Source organism: Theropithecus gelada, chromosome 13 (assembly GCF_003255815.1).
Source record: "Theropithecus gelada isolate Dixy chromosome 13, Tgel_1.0, whole genome shotgun sequence".
In the NCBI taxonomy this organism is placed as follows: domain Eukaryota; kingdom Metazoa; phylum Chordata; class Mammalia; order Primates; family Cercopithecidae; genus Theropithecus; species Theropithecus gelada.
Window position 1 is genome coordinate 57,057,928 of NC_037681.1, and position 12,084 is coordinate 57,070,011.

Genomic DNA, 12,084 nt, shown 5'->3' on the forward strand with positions numbered 1-12,084 from the left:
GTGAATGCTGAAGCCTAAATCCCTAAATTACTGAAACTAAGTCCCTCCCCAATCCCTTCTCCCCAAGCCAGGTGCAGTATCAACTCACCTGTTTACCTCTCTGGTTTTATTCCCATCCCAACTTCTTTTCCTGGCCCCAGAAGATTTCCCATACTTTCTGCATATTATATAATAAACATATTTGTGCATAATTTTAAATAAATGTATAAATATTATATGGATATATTATAATTTTATGTACCTATTGAACTGTTTGATTTTTCACAATTAGAAATAATACTTGGGCAAAGATTATAATTTATTTACCTACCTATTGAACTGTTTGATTTTTTTTACAAACAGAAATATTGCTCTGGTAAATATCCATGTATCTAAACTTCTATGGAAATGTGTAGCTATTTCCTTAGAATAGATTTCTAGTAATGGATTGCTAGGCCAAAGGATATGCACATGTTCAAGGTTTTCACTTCAGCCATAGATAGCACTCTGCAATACCTTTCTTATGATATTTACCTATTTCTTCCTTATTTCACACTTATTGATGGACTTAACTTGTATTCCTTACTAGATTTTAAGCCTAATGGTAAGTAACTCCACAATATTCCACTAGTTTGAACAAAGCACTTAATAAAAATCTTCTGGCTTGAATGTAGCCAAAATTAGTAATTTTAATGGTTCAGAATCAATATTAATAAACTTGTCCTTGAGTTTTATTGGGACACAGCTGCAGGACAGAAAAATGGCCTCTCAATGCAGTTCCTACCTATCTAGGTTTTGTGCTAGATTTCCAGAGAGAAGAAAGGATGGAAGATTAAAGAATAATAAATGAATCTATGGTGGCAAGAGAGACAGAAATAAATGGCTAATAAGGACATAAAAAGATGTTCAACTTCATTAGTCATTAGGGAAATGCCAATCAAAGTCACAATGAAACACCATTTCACACTCACTAGGAAGGCTAAAATGTTTTTAAAAAAACAAACAATAAAAAATGTTGGTGAGGATGTAGAGAAGGTGGAACTCTCACACATTGGGCAGGTGGAAATACAAAAATGTGCAGTCACTTTGGAAGACAGTTTGGCAGTTCCTCACAGTGTTAAACGTAGTTACCATACAACCTAGTGATTTTATCCCTGGGTATCTATGGAGAAGAAATGAAAACACATGTCCACATAAAAACCTGTACATCATATTTATAATAGCATTATTCATAATAGCCCCAAAGTAGAAACAACCCAAACGTCCATCAACTGATGACAGGATAAACAAACGTGGTATATCCATTCAATAGAATACTATTTGAACATAAATGAAATGAAGTACTGACAGCATCTACAACATAAATAAATGTTGTAAACACTATGCCTAGTGAAAGAATCCAGTCATAAAAGACAACATATTGTATGATTCCATTTGTATGAAATGCCAGAATAGGCAAATCCATGGAGACAGAAAGTAGATTAGTGGTTGCCAGGGGCTAGGAGGAGGAAATAATGGGAAGGGAATATTAATTAGCACTGGGGTTTCTTTGGGAATGATAAAAATTGTTCTAAAATTAGATTATGGTAATGGTTGCACAATCCTGGAGATACACTAAAGAACACTGAATTGTACACTTTAGTGAACTTTATGGCATGTAAATTATCTCAATAAAGTTGTAAAAAGAGAGAGAGGGAAAGAAAAAGAGATCTGAACTCCAATTTACTCTTCTTGTAAGACTGTGTTTCATTAATTACCATTCCTATGCATGTCCAAATCTCTCATTGACTAAATAGCAGTTTGACATTTTTCCTGAAATGATCAGAGCTTATAAAAAGTTCAGATGCACACTAATGTTCCCCCTCTTCATTTTTTAAACTGCTGTTTACTTCAGCTTTTATCCGTCTTCAATCTTTATTCATTATTTTCTGATTGTAAGCGGCTTTGCACTATTTGCTTTGCAGAGGAATTTACTAGTGCCCCTAAGACTTGCATTATTTAACAACCTCTTTCTTTAACCACCTGCTCCTTTGCAAAAAGTCTTTGGGAGCAGTAAGAAGGAGGATTTTATCTTTATACAATGTATTCATAAACCTTTGTATATACTCAAGCATTACAACTTCTCACAGATTGTGGCTGTAAAATACAAAGCTCGAATGATAAATTTCAACTGATGGGACCAGTTGTTTCAGAGACAATAAAACACATATCATATAATCTTACTTTAAACACACACTTCTTCACCCACAAACCCACCTCTGCAATTGGGAAATAGGCATAATGGAGGAATTTTCTGCAAGAAGGCATAAAAACCGGAGTTCTTCAAAATCTACGTCAATCTTCCTCCTCCTCCTCAACATTAACTTCCACTGCACTACTATTCCCCACTTTCCCTTCTTGCACCTTCTAGCAATCCCATGGTGATTTTTAATGATAGCTGTTCTCAAATTTGTTTGTGGTTTTTGTGTATGGACACTCCTGTAGGAATTTCCAGAGTATTAACCAAGCATTTGAGGAGACTGGTGTTGGGGAAGTGAGAGCATCCTTCAGCCTTAGGAGTGCACCCCAGGGGAAGACAAAGTGGTAATTGTATTGTGGTGAGTGAACGCAAACTGCCGAAGAAATAAGTCACACATCACCTCTACACAAGGAGGCTCAGTTACAGGCTGAACCAGTTGTCCAAAGAGATGGAGAGTAAACACCAACCTCAATTCTGCAGAGACTGGGAAGCTTAATGGAGAAAGCCTATCTTTTATTCTTACCAACTGTTCTGAGAGATGCTAAAAATTTTGCTGGCAGGAGAATGAAATAGATCTGTTTACTTTTTCCCCCATCCCTAGTTAAGTTCTCACATAGCCCTCTTTTCTGTTTTTATGGTTTTCTGCATGTGCTTTGATGTTTTTCTATTTCTTTTCCCCATTTTCTCTCAAGAGCTCACTCTTAACCACAAAGTACAATGACAGGAAATGTACATTTGTTCAAGATAGTATAGAAATTGTTGACATTTTTGCTTCACTTTACCCAAAGGGGGGTTATTTTTCCTTTTAAGGTGTTTCCAACTACAAAATTAGGGGACGAGGGAAGGCAGGCCACACACACAGAATTTACACTCTGGTTGACTTGAGTTCACTTTTAAATTTAGAGCCAAGGAAGCTTGAAACTGAAACAAAGGCAATGCATTTGGCTACATGTGGTACGAAATGGCCTTTCCTATGTTGAAATCATAAAATAATTTACCATAAAAAATATCCTTTAATAATGAGTAATAGTCTTTTGAAATAATATTTTATTTAAAAAAAAGAAACTGGGTTTCTAACCCAGTTTAATTAGGATCTAGAGACAGATCCTAATTTGCTAAATAGGTAGGATATATAGTGTTGTGGAACAGGAGAAGAGACCACACTCCAACCACCCTGACACTAGGATCAGAAGCCTGTGTCTGGAGACAGAGATCCTCACATGCAGAACAGAGGTTATTGGCAAGTAGGTGAAAAGAAAACCACAGGAATCAATGGTATCAGGAGGAGAGTAAAACAGATAAGAAAGGGGCCCAGGACTGAGCTCTGGGGACATCAACAAATAGAGGAAAAGCTAAAAAGGAAATTCCAGCAAAGGAGGTAGAAAAGGAGTAACCAGTGAGGTGGGACAAAACCAGAGAGAGTGCCACCAGTGTTTCCACAAGAAGAGTGTTACAAAAAGGAGGAAGTGGGCAGGCACGTTGAATGAGCAGAAAGGCCAAGCACGAGGTGGACAGAGAAGTGGCCATTACATCTGGCCTTTTGGAGGGCATGGTGACCTCTGCAGGAACAGAGGCGTGATGAAAACTGAAGCCCCATTAGGAGAGGTAGAAGAGAGAATGAGAAAGTAGACACTGCAAATTCGGACAACGTTCAAGAAGTTTGTTTGTAAATGGAGTAAAAATTTGAGCCAGTGGCTGGAATAGAAATGTCCAGTCATAGGATATCTATCACCTCAAACATTTATCATTTATTTGTGGTGGGAAAATTTCAAATCTTCTAGTTATTTTGAAATATACAACAAATTGTTGTTAACTATATATAGTCATCCTACCATGCTATTGAACACTGGAACTTATTCCTTCCATCTAAAGAACCCTTACACATTTCTTTTATACTAGTAACAAATTTTCTCCATTTGTATTTATCTGAAAATTCTTATTTCACCTTAGTATTTAAGTGATGTTTTCATTGAATTTAAATTCTAGGTGGACTTTTCTTTTCTATCAGCACTTTAACAAGGTCATCCCATTGTTTCTTGGCTTCTATTGTTGAAAACGAATGATAATTTTTTATCATTGTTTTCCTATAAATAATGTTTCTTTTTTCCTCTGGATGGATTTTCAGCAATTTGATACTCTGTTCCCAAATGTGTTTTTCTTTATTTCTATTTTGCTTGGGGTTTGCTTAGCCTCCTGATTCTGTGGTTTGAGAATTTTTGTTTTGTTGGGTTTTTTTAATGTAAAAATTGGAATACTTTGGCCAGTTTTTCTTCAAATATTTTTTCTGCCTTATTTTCTCTCTTCTACTTTTGGGGCCCCACTTATATGTACGCTGCACCACTTGATTCCATCCCACAGGTTATTGAAGCTCTGTTCATTTTTTTCTTAGTCTATTCCCTCTGGCTTCAGTTTCAATAATTTTTATGGATGTACTAATGTTTACTTTCCTGTTGTTTCCAATCTGTGTTAATCCCATCTAATAAATTTGTTATTTCAGATATCGTACTTTTCAGTTCTAGGATTTCCGTTATTTTTTTCTTTCAATTTTGCTGTTTTTACCTTGTCTGCCATTATAGCTCCATGCTTCTCTAAATTCTTTACCGTATTTATCATAGTTATTTTACAGGACTTGTCTGTTAATTCCAAGATCTGGCTTGCCTCTTGATCTGTTGCTATTGGCTGTTTCTTTCTTGTTGTCTATAGATTACATTTTCCTGTGACATTCAATGTATGGCATTTTTAAAAAATTGTATTCAGAACACTGTGTATGATACATTTCAGAAAATCTAGATCCTATTATTTTCCTCTGAACTTTACATTTTGTTTTAACAGTATAATTATTGATGAATTAATTACCTGTCTCTTAAAGGTTTGGTTTAAGTTTTGTTAGGGTCATCTTACAGGTTTTACCATTAATCTTATGGTGGTTTTCTTAATCCTGGTGAGAGGTGACAATGTACTAGCAGCCCTCACTCTCAGCGCCTCCTTGGCCTCCCAGTCCATTCCGGCGGGGCCTGAGGAGCCCTTCAGCCCACCACTGCACCATGGGAGCCCCTCTCTGGGCTGGCTGAGGCCGGAGCCACCTCCCTCTGCTTGCAGGGAGGTGTAGAGGGAGAGGCGCGGGTGGAAACCGGGGCTGCCAGTGGCGCTCGCGGGCCAGGGTGAGGTCCGGGGGCGCAGGCGCAGGCTCGGTGGGCCCCACACAGGGAGCGGCCGCTAGGCGCCCCCAGCCCAGGGCAGTGAGTGGCTTAGCACCCGGGCCAGCAATGCGAAGGTTGCCCCGGGTCCTCCAGCAGTGCCGGCCTGCTGGCACTGCACTCAAATTCTGGCGGGGCCTTAGCTGCCCCCCTGCAGGGCAGGGCTCTGGACCTGCAGCCGGCCATGTCTGAACTCCCCACCTGCGGTGGGTTCCCGTGCTGCCCAAGCCTCCCCAACAGGTGCTGCCCCCTGCTCCGTGGCGCCTGGTCCCATCGACAGCCCAAGGGCTGAGGAGTGCAGGCGAGACTCTGGACTGACCAACAGCTCCATCTGCAGCCCCGGTCCAGGATCCACTACATGAAGCCAGCTGGGTTCTTGAGCCTGATGGGGACTTGGAGAAGTTTTATATCTAGCTGGAGGATGATATGTGCACCAATCAGCACTCTGTATCTAGCTAATCTGGTGGGGACTTAGAAAACTTTTATGTCTGGCTAGAGGATGGTAAATAAACCAATCAGCACTCTGTGTCTAGCTCAGGGTTTGTAAATACACCAATCAGTACTCTGTGTCTAGCTCAAGGTTGTAAATACACCAATTGGTACTCTGTATCTAGCTAACCTAGTGGGGACTTGGAGAACTTTTCCATCTAGCACTCTGTGTCTAGCTCCAGGATTGTAAATGCACCAATCAGCACTCTGTCAAAACGGACCAATCAGCTCTCTGCAAAATGGACCAATCAGCAGGATGCAGGTGGGGCCAGATAAGGGAATAAAAGCAGGCTGCGGCGCCACCAGCGGCAACCTGCTTGGGCCCCTTGTGGCAATGTGGAATTTTATAATAAATTTTGTTGCTGTTACTTTTTGGGTCCACGTTGCCATTAGAGCTGTAACACTCGGTGAAGGTCTGCAGCTTGACTCCTGAAGCCAGCAAGACCATGAACCCCCCAGAAAGAATGAACAACTCCAGATGTGCTGCCTTTGAAAGCTGTAACACTCACTGTAAAGGTCTGCAGTTTCACTCCTGACAGGGAGATCGTGAACCCACGAGAAGGAAGAAGCTCCAGACACATCTGAATGTCTGAAGGAACAAATTCGGGACACAACATCTTTAAGAACTGTAACACTCACCATGAGGGTCTGTGGCTTCATTCTTGAAGTCAGTAAAACCAAGAACTCACCAATTCCAGACACGCTGGGATATAGTCTTTACTCCTAAGGCAAGTCCCTTCTGTGGATTCCATGGGCAGCCTGAGATGTTTACCAAGCCCTTCTAACTTGAGAGGACATTAACTCCCAATTCTGTCTTCACAGCAGTAAGCAGCTGCAGAAATCTCGGTCAACTTTTTAGTGTTCCAGTTGATTATTTTCTCTGGGGCTTATTGGAATCTCATTGCACACAGTCACAGTTGAACATTTGCCAACCATTTGAGAGGTGTTTACATGTAGATTTGGGGTTCCCCCCACCCTCTATGACTCTGTTTTACAGTATTTCCTTCCTCAATATCCAGATGCGTTGGCATCCCCAAACTCTAACCTCTGACTTTTCAATTCTATAATATAGCCTTCTCCAGCTTGAGCTCTATCCTCCAAGGGTTGCACATACTGAAGAGTACTTTTAGGGCAAAAGCCAAATAAATACAGCTCACATGCAGTGCTGCTTTCTTTCAAGCGTCATATGCCCTCCACTGTCATCTTTTGGTAATTCTCCAGTGCCTCCAAAGAGTACTTTATTTTTTAAATAGACTTTACTATTTAGAGCAGTTTTAGGTTCAAAACAAAATTGAGTGGAAAGTACAGTGTTGCTATATACCCTCTCACACACCCTACCCCCAACTCACAGCAGTCTCTGTTACTCCAGGATTCTATGTCAGGGTGGTACATTTCTTACAATTGGTGAATCTACATTGACACATCATTATCATTCAAAGTCCATAGTTTACACTAGAGTTCACTCGGTTTTTCACATTCTATGAGATTTGACGAATGCATAATGACAACATATCCACGATTATAGCATCACATAGAATAGTGTCAGTGTCATAAAAATCCTCTGTGCCCAGACAATTCATCTCTCCCTCCTCCCTAATTCCTGACAACCACTTTTTACTGTCTCCATAGTTTTGCCTTTTCCAGAGTGTTATATATTTGAAATCATATAATATGAAGCCTTTTCAGATTTGCTTCTTTCTCTTAGTAATATACATTTAAATTTCCTTCATGTCTCTTCATGGCTTGATAGCTCATCTCATTTTAGCTCTGAATAATATTTCATTTTCTGGATGTATCACAGTTATTTATTCACCTACTGAAGGACATCTTGGTGGATTTCAAGTCTTGGCAATTGTGAATAAAACTGTTACAAACATCAGTGGCAGGTTTTTGAGTGAATATAAGCTTTCAACTCATTTGGGTAAATATCAATGAGTATAACTGCTGTATCTTATGATAAAAGCATATGTAATTTTGTAAATTACCACACTGTCTTCTAAGATGACTATGCCATTTTGCATTTCCACCAGCAATAAATGAGAGTTTCTGTTGCTCCATATCCTCACCAGCACTTGGTGGTGTTGGTGTTTTAGATTTTAGCCATTTTAATAGGTGTGTAGTGGTACTCATTCATAATTCTTTTCTTGGTATTTTGTATGTGGAAGATTAGATTTTTCAGACTTTGAGTGTCATTGCTATTTTTCATGTGCCAGAGAACTAGGATTTTGAGATGGTCTAATGCTATATGGTCAGGCAATAATTGTCTTGGTAATATGGATGATGGTTTGCCCCTTGGCTTGGACAGTGAAAACAAAATTTCTTATAGAAATTTATTCTCTTTCTTGCTGCCTGTGAGCCTTCAGCTTCCACAGGTTCACCCAAGAAAACATTTGGGAGAACTGAGTTGATCTGGGGAGCAACTGAAGGAAATTTATAGTGTTTTACTAATCAGAATTTGTATTCTAAGAGTCAGATAGTTAGTTCAAGTAATTTTCCAGAAATAGAAGGAGAAAGGCACAGGGGAAAGGAGAAAAGATACTTGGATAGATTGCTTATCTTGATTTTCACTAACTCTCGATGGTTTAAGACTACTACTTCACTTAACGCTTCTTATGTGCTTCAGCACATAGTCTATGATCTGCCTTTGATATCACATACCTTGTGAATCTGCTTGTCAAATCAATTAATTTTTACAATCCCATCACCAATTCAGGATTCCAAAAGGACCTTCTCATACTGTTGCTATAAATTAAAGAGAGCACAAACACTACAGAACTGAGATCTTTTGTTACATTCCCCAAAATATCAAACACAAACTATGAAATTAACTTCAGTATCAGAAATAGCATATTCATTGATCAATTCAGTGAGCATCAACTGCCTACTTCCTAAGAAGCAGGAATTCTACTTTGGCTTCCTAAACTTAGTGTGTGGCAACAGAGCCCTTTGATACCTACATCTACTGATCATGCCTTCAGTTACTAAAAAAATTACGTGGTCAAAATATATTGAGTATGGGCGAAAGGCACCTTGCACATTGAAATTCAAAAGCAGATTCTTTCTACAAACCAGTTATTTACTGAGATCCTTGAGCTATTTATTAGTGTCAAAGTGAAATAAAGTGGTCAGCAGTTATCTAGTGAATTCCTGATAAGTAAATTAAGCCATTCCTAGGCAATAAAATATCTGTTCTTGTTAATGGCAGCTTTGCTTCTTTTTATCCTAGAACAATCTGATATTTAGTAGCCCCAGTTATTAAACATGTACTCAGACAGAAATTTTCAAATTGTCTATTATTTGGTGAGCTACTAACAGGAATGTTTAAAATATTATGCTTCTTTCTACCTCTAATCATTTATTTATTCAATAAACATTTAGTAAGTTCTGCCTGTATTCCAGGCTCTACACGAAGCCTTGGGGATAGAAAGATGAGCAAAACTTAGCTCCTGCACTCAAGTTCATAGATATTCATAAATCATTATGGCAAGTGACACATACCATAACAGAATTGTCCTATGGAAACTCAAAGAGAAGATGACAGATAAGTACAGAAGGATGAAGAGGAGTGTGCTGGTCTGAGTCTGGAGAAAGACACTCCTGTCAGAGGAGGTGCACCTGCAAAGACAGGAAGCTGTTAATACAGAAAGAACAGAGGAGATGATATCCCTAGCCACGCCATGAGTATAGAAGAATGGGGTGGGAAAGGAGGCTGGGCAGGCCAGTGAAGGCATCCTAGGAGTGGTACACTATGCCCAGGAGTTTGGACGTCCTTCTGCAAATGGTGGAAAGCCACTGGGAGATTTTAAGTAGGACATAATCAGATTTATGCTTACAGATTCCTCTGGAAACAGTGGGGGGCACAGACTGGAGGAGATAAGACTGAGGGCAAAGAAACAAGTCAGGAATTTATACAATTATCCAGACAAGAAATGATGATGATGATGGCATATTTTTTAGCCATAAAAGGAAATAAACTACTGCTGCATGTTACAACATTTGAGGATGAGCCTCAAAAATGTTATGCTAAATGAAAGAACCAAATCACAAAAGACCGAATATTGTATGATGCCTTTTATGTGAAATGTCTAGAATTAGCAAATCTATAGAGACAGAAAGTTGATTTGTGGTTGCTTAGCACTGAGAGCCAGAGGAATTAAAAGAATGGCTAAGGGATATGGAGCCTCCTCCTGGGGTCATGAAAATATTCTAGAATTGATGATGGTTATAGATGCACAACTCTGTGAAAATACTAAAAACCACTGAACTGTACACTTTAAAAACATGAAAAGTTATGAATGTGAATTGTATCTCAATTGAAAAGTTTGTAAGAAAAAAAGAAAAGAAACAATGAGACCAGAATAAGAGAGGCAAAAATACTCTGATTCTGACCTGCAGATCTGTGTGGCTGGGGCTGCCACAGATCAGGACAGGGAATTCAAAAGGATGATAGCTCTGTTCTGGACATTTTGTTTGAAGTCCCTGCAAAGTTGTACTAGTCAGCTTGGTCTGCAGTAACAAAACACCATAGACTGAATGGCTTAAAGCACAGGAATTTATTTTTCATGATTCTGGAGGCTGGGAAGTCCCAGATCAAGGTGCCTGCAGATTCAGTTCCTGGTGAGGGTCCCCTTCCTGATTTGCAGATGGCTGCCTTCTCACTGTGTGGCTATAAGCAGGAGTTTATGGAGGGGAAGGGATGGAGAAGGAACTCTGGTGTCTCTGTTTCATCTTGTTAAGTACACTAATCCCATCATGGGGCTCTATCCTCATGACTTCATCTAAACCTAATTACCTCCCAAAGGTCCATCTAAAAATACCATCACAGTGGGGGTTAGGGCTTCAACATGTGAATTTCAAGGGGGCACAAACATAAGTCCATAACAGAGGTATCAAGATGGTGATCAATAATAGCTAGGGGAACTTACAAGAGGGTCCAGAGATAAGGAATAGAAAGAATTCAACATATACTTAGTTCTCAAAACTGTGGAAGCAAATAAAACAAAGTAAGGAGGGCACATGGAGTGAGAAGAAGTCTGGGCCTAGACCACTAGGGAAAGTCATTGCAGACAGAGGAAGAGGTGAAAAGGGGTGAAATGAAGCTGTTAGAACGCAAAGAGGTAAATAAATACCCCAAAACCCACCAAGTCCAGTCACGTCCCGAGCTCAGTGTTTTAAAATACATACTTGGGAGCATCTCTAAAACACAATTTTGCTAAATCAGGGCATTTGGTGTTCCAGTAGGCCCATCCTGGACTGCGTAAGATTGCCATTGCACTGTGACCAGACTCCTAGCAGGACACTGACCACAGGTTTCTGGGCTTTCATGAAATGAAATGTATTCCTGCCTTTCTTCACCTGTCACATGGCTGGGAACTTCACTCTCTATTCACTGTGCAGTTTTCTTTTTCACTGTCCTACTAATGAAGTGGTTGTGTTCAGCTTTCATCATAATTAGAGTTCATTTTGTTCAAGTGCTTTGTAATTAATCTTTTATGCTAATTAATCTTTTTATACATTAATATATCACAAAACACATGAAAGCAAAACATTTTCCTTACTAGCAAATTAAATTAAGCTTCTTCAGCCTATAATCAAAGCGGAAGGAAAAATATCTAGACACATCAGGCCACAGAAAACCTCCGTTTGCTTAAAAAAAAAAAAAAAGAAGACTTTCGGGTCTACATTAAAATTAGCACTTGGAAAATAGAAAAAATAAAATCACCCAAGCCATTCAGTTACCTATTTTTCCTCAGCAAGGTGTCTGTTCTCAACTAGCTTGTGGTTTCAAAAAAACAAAGGAAGGGAGATTTTTCAATAGTCATTTTTATATCTAGTCAGGATTTCTTTACCTGATTTTTAAACGTGAAGTTATGGAGCAAAAGCAAACACTGCCAAAGCAGATACTCCAGCTTATGTCGTTTATTATCACCTTGCAAGCAATAAACAGGCCTTACAGGCAAGTCCTGCTTCATGATTTCAAAACATGTCTTTTGCATGTTTTATCTGTCCTGATCCTCTCAGCAACCCGGGGCTGAGGCAGCGTAGCCAGGGGACAGGCCACATGCATCCAAATCCTGACTTCATTTTCCTAGCTGTGTGTTGCCGGCCTTGTCACTTTATCTCTCTCTCTACATTTTCTCATTTTCAAAATGACTACTACTCATTAGAGTTGCTTGAGAA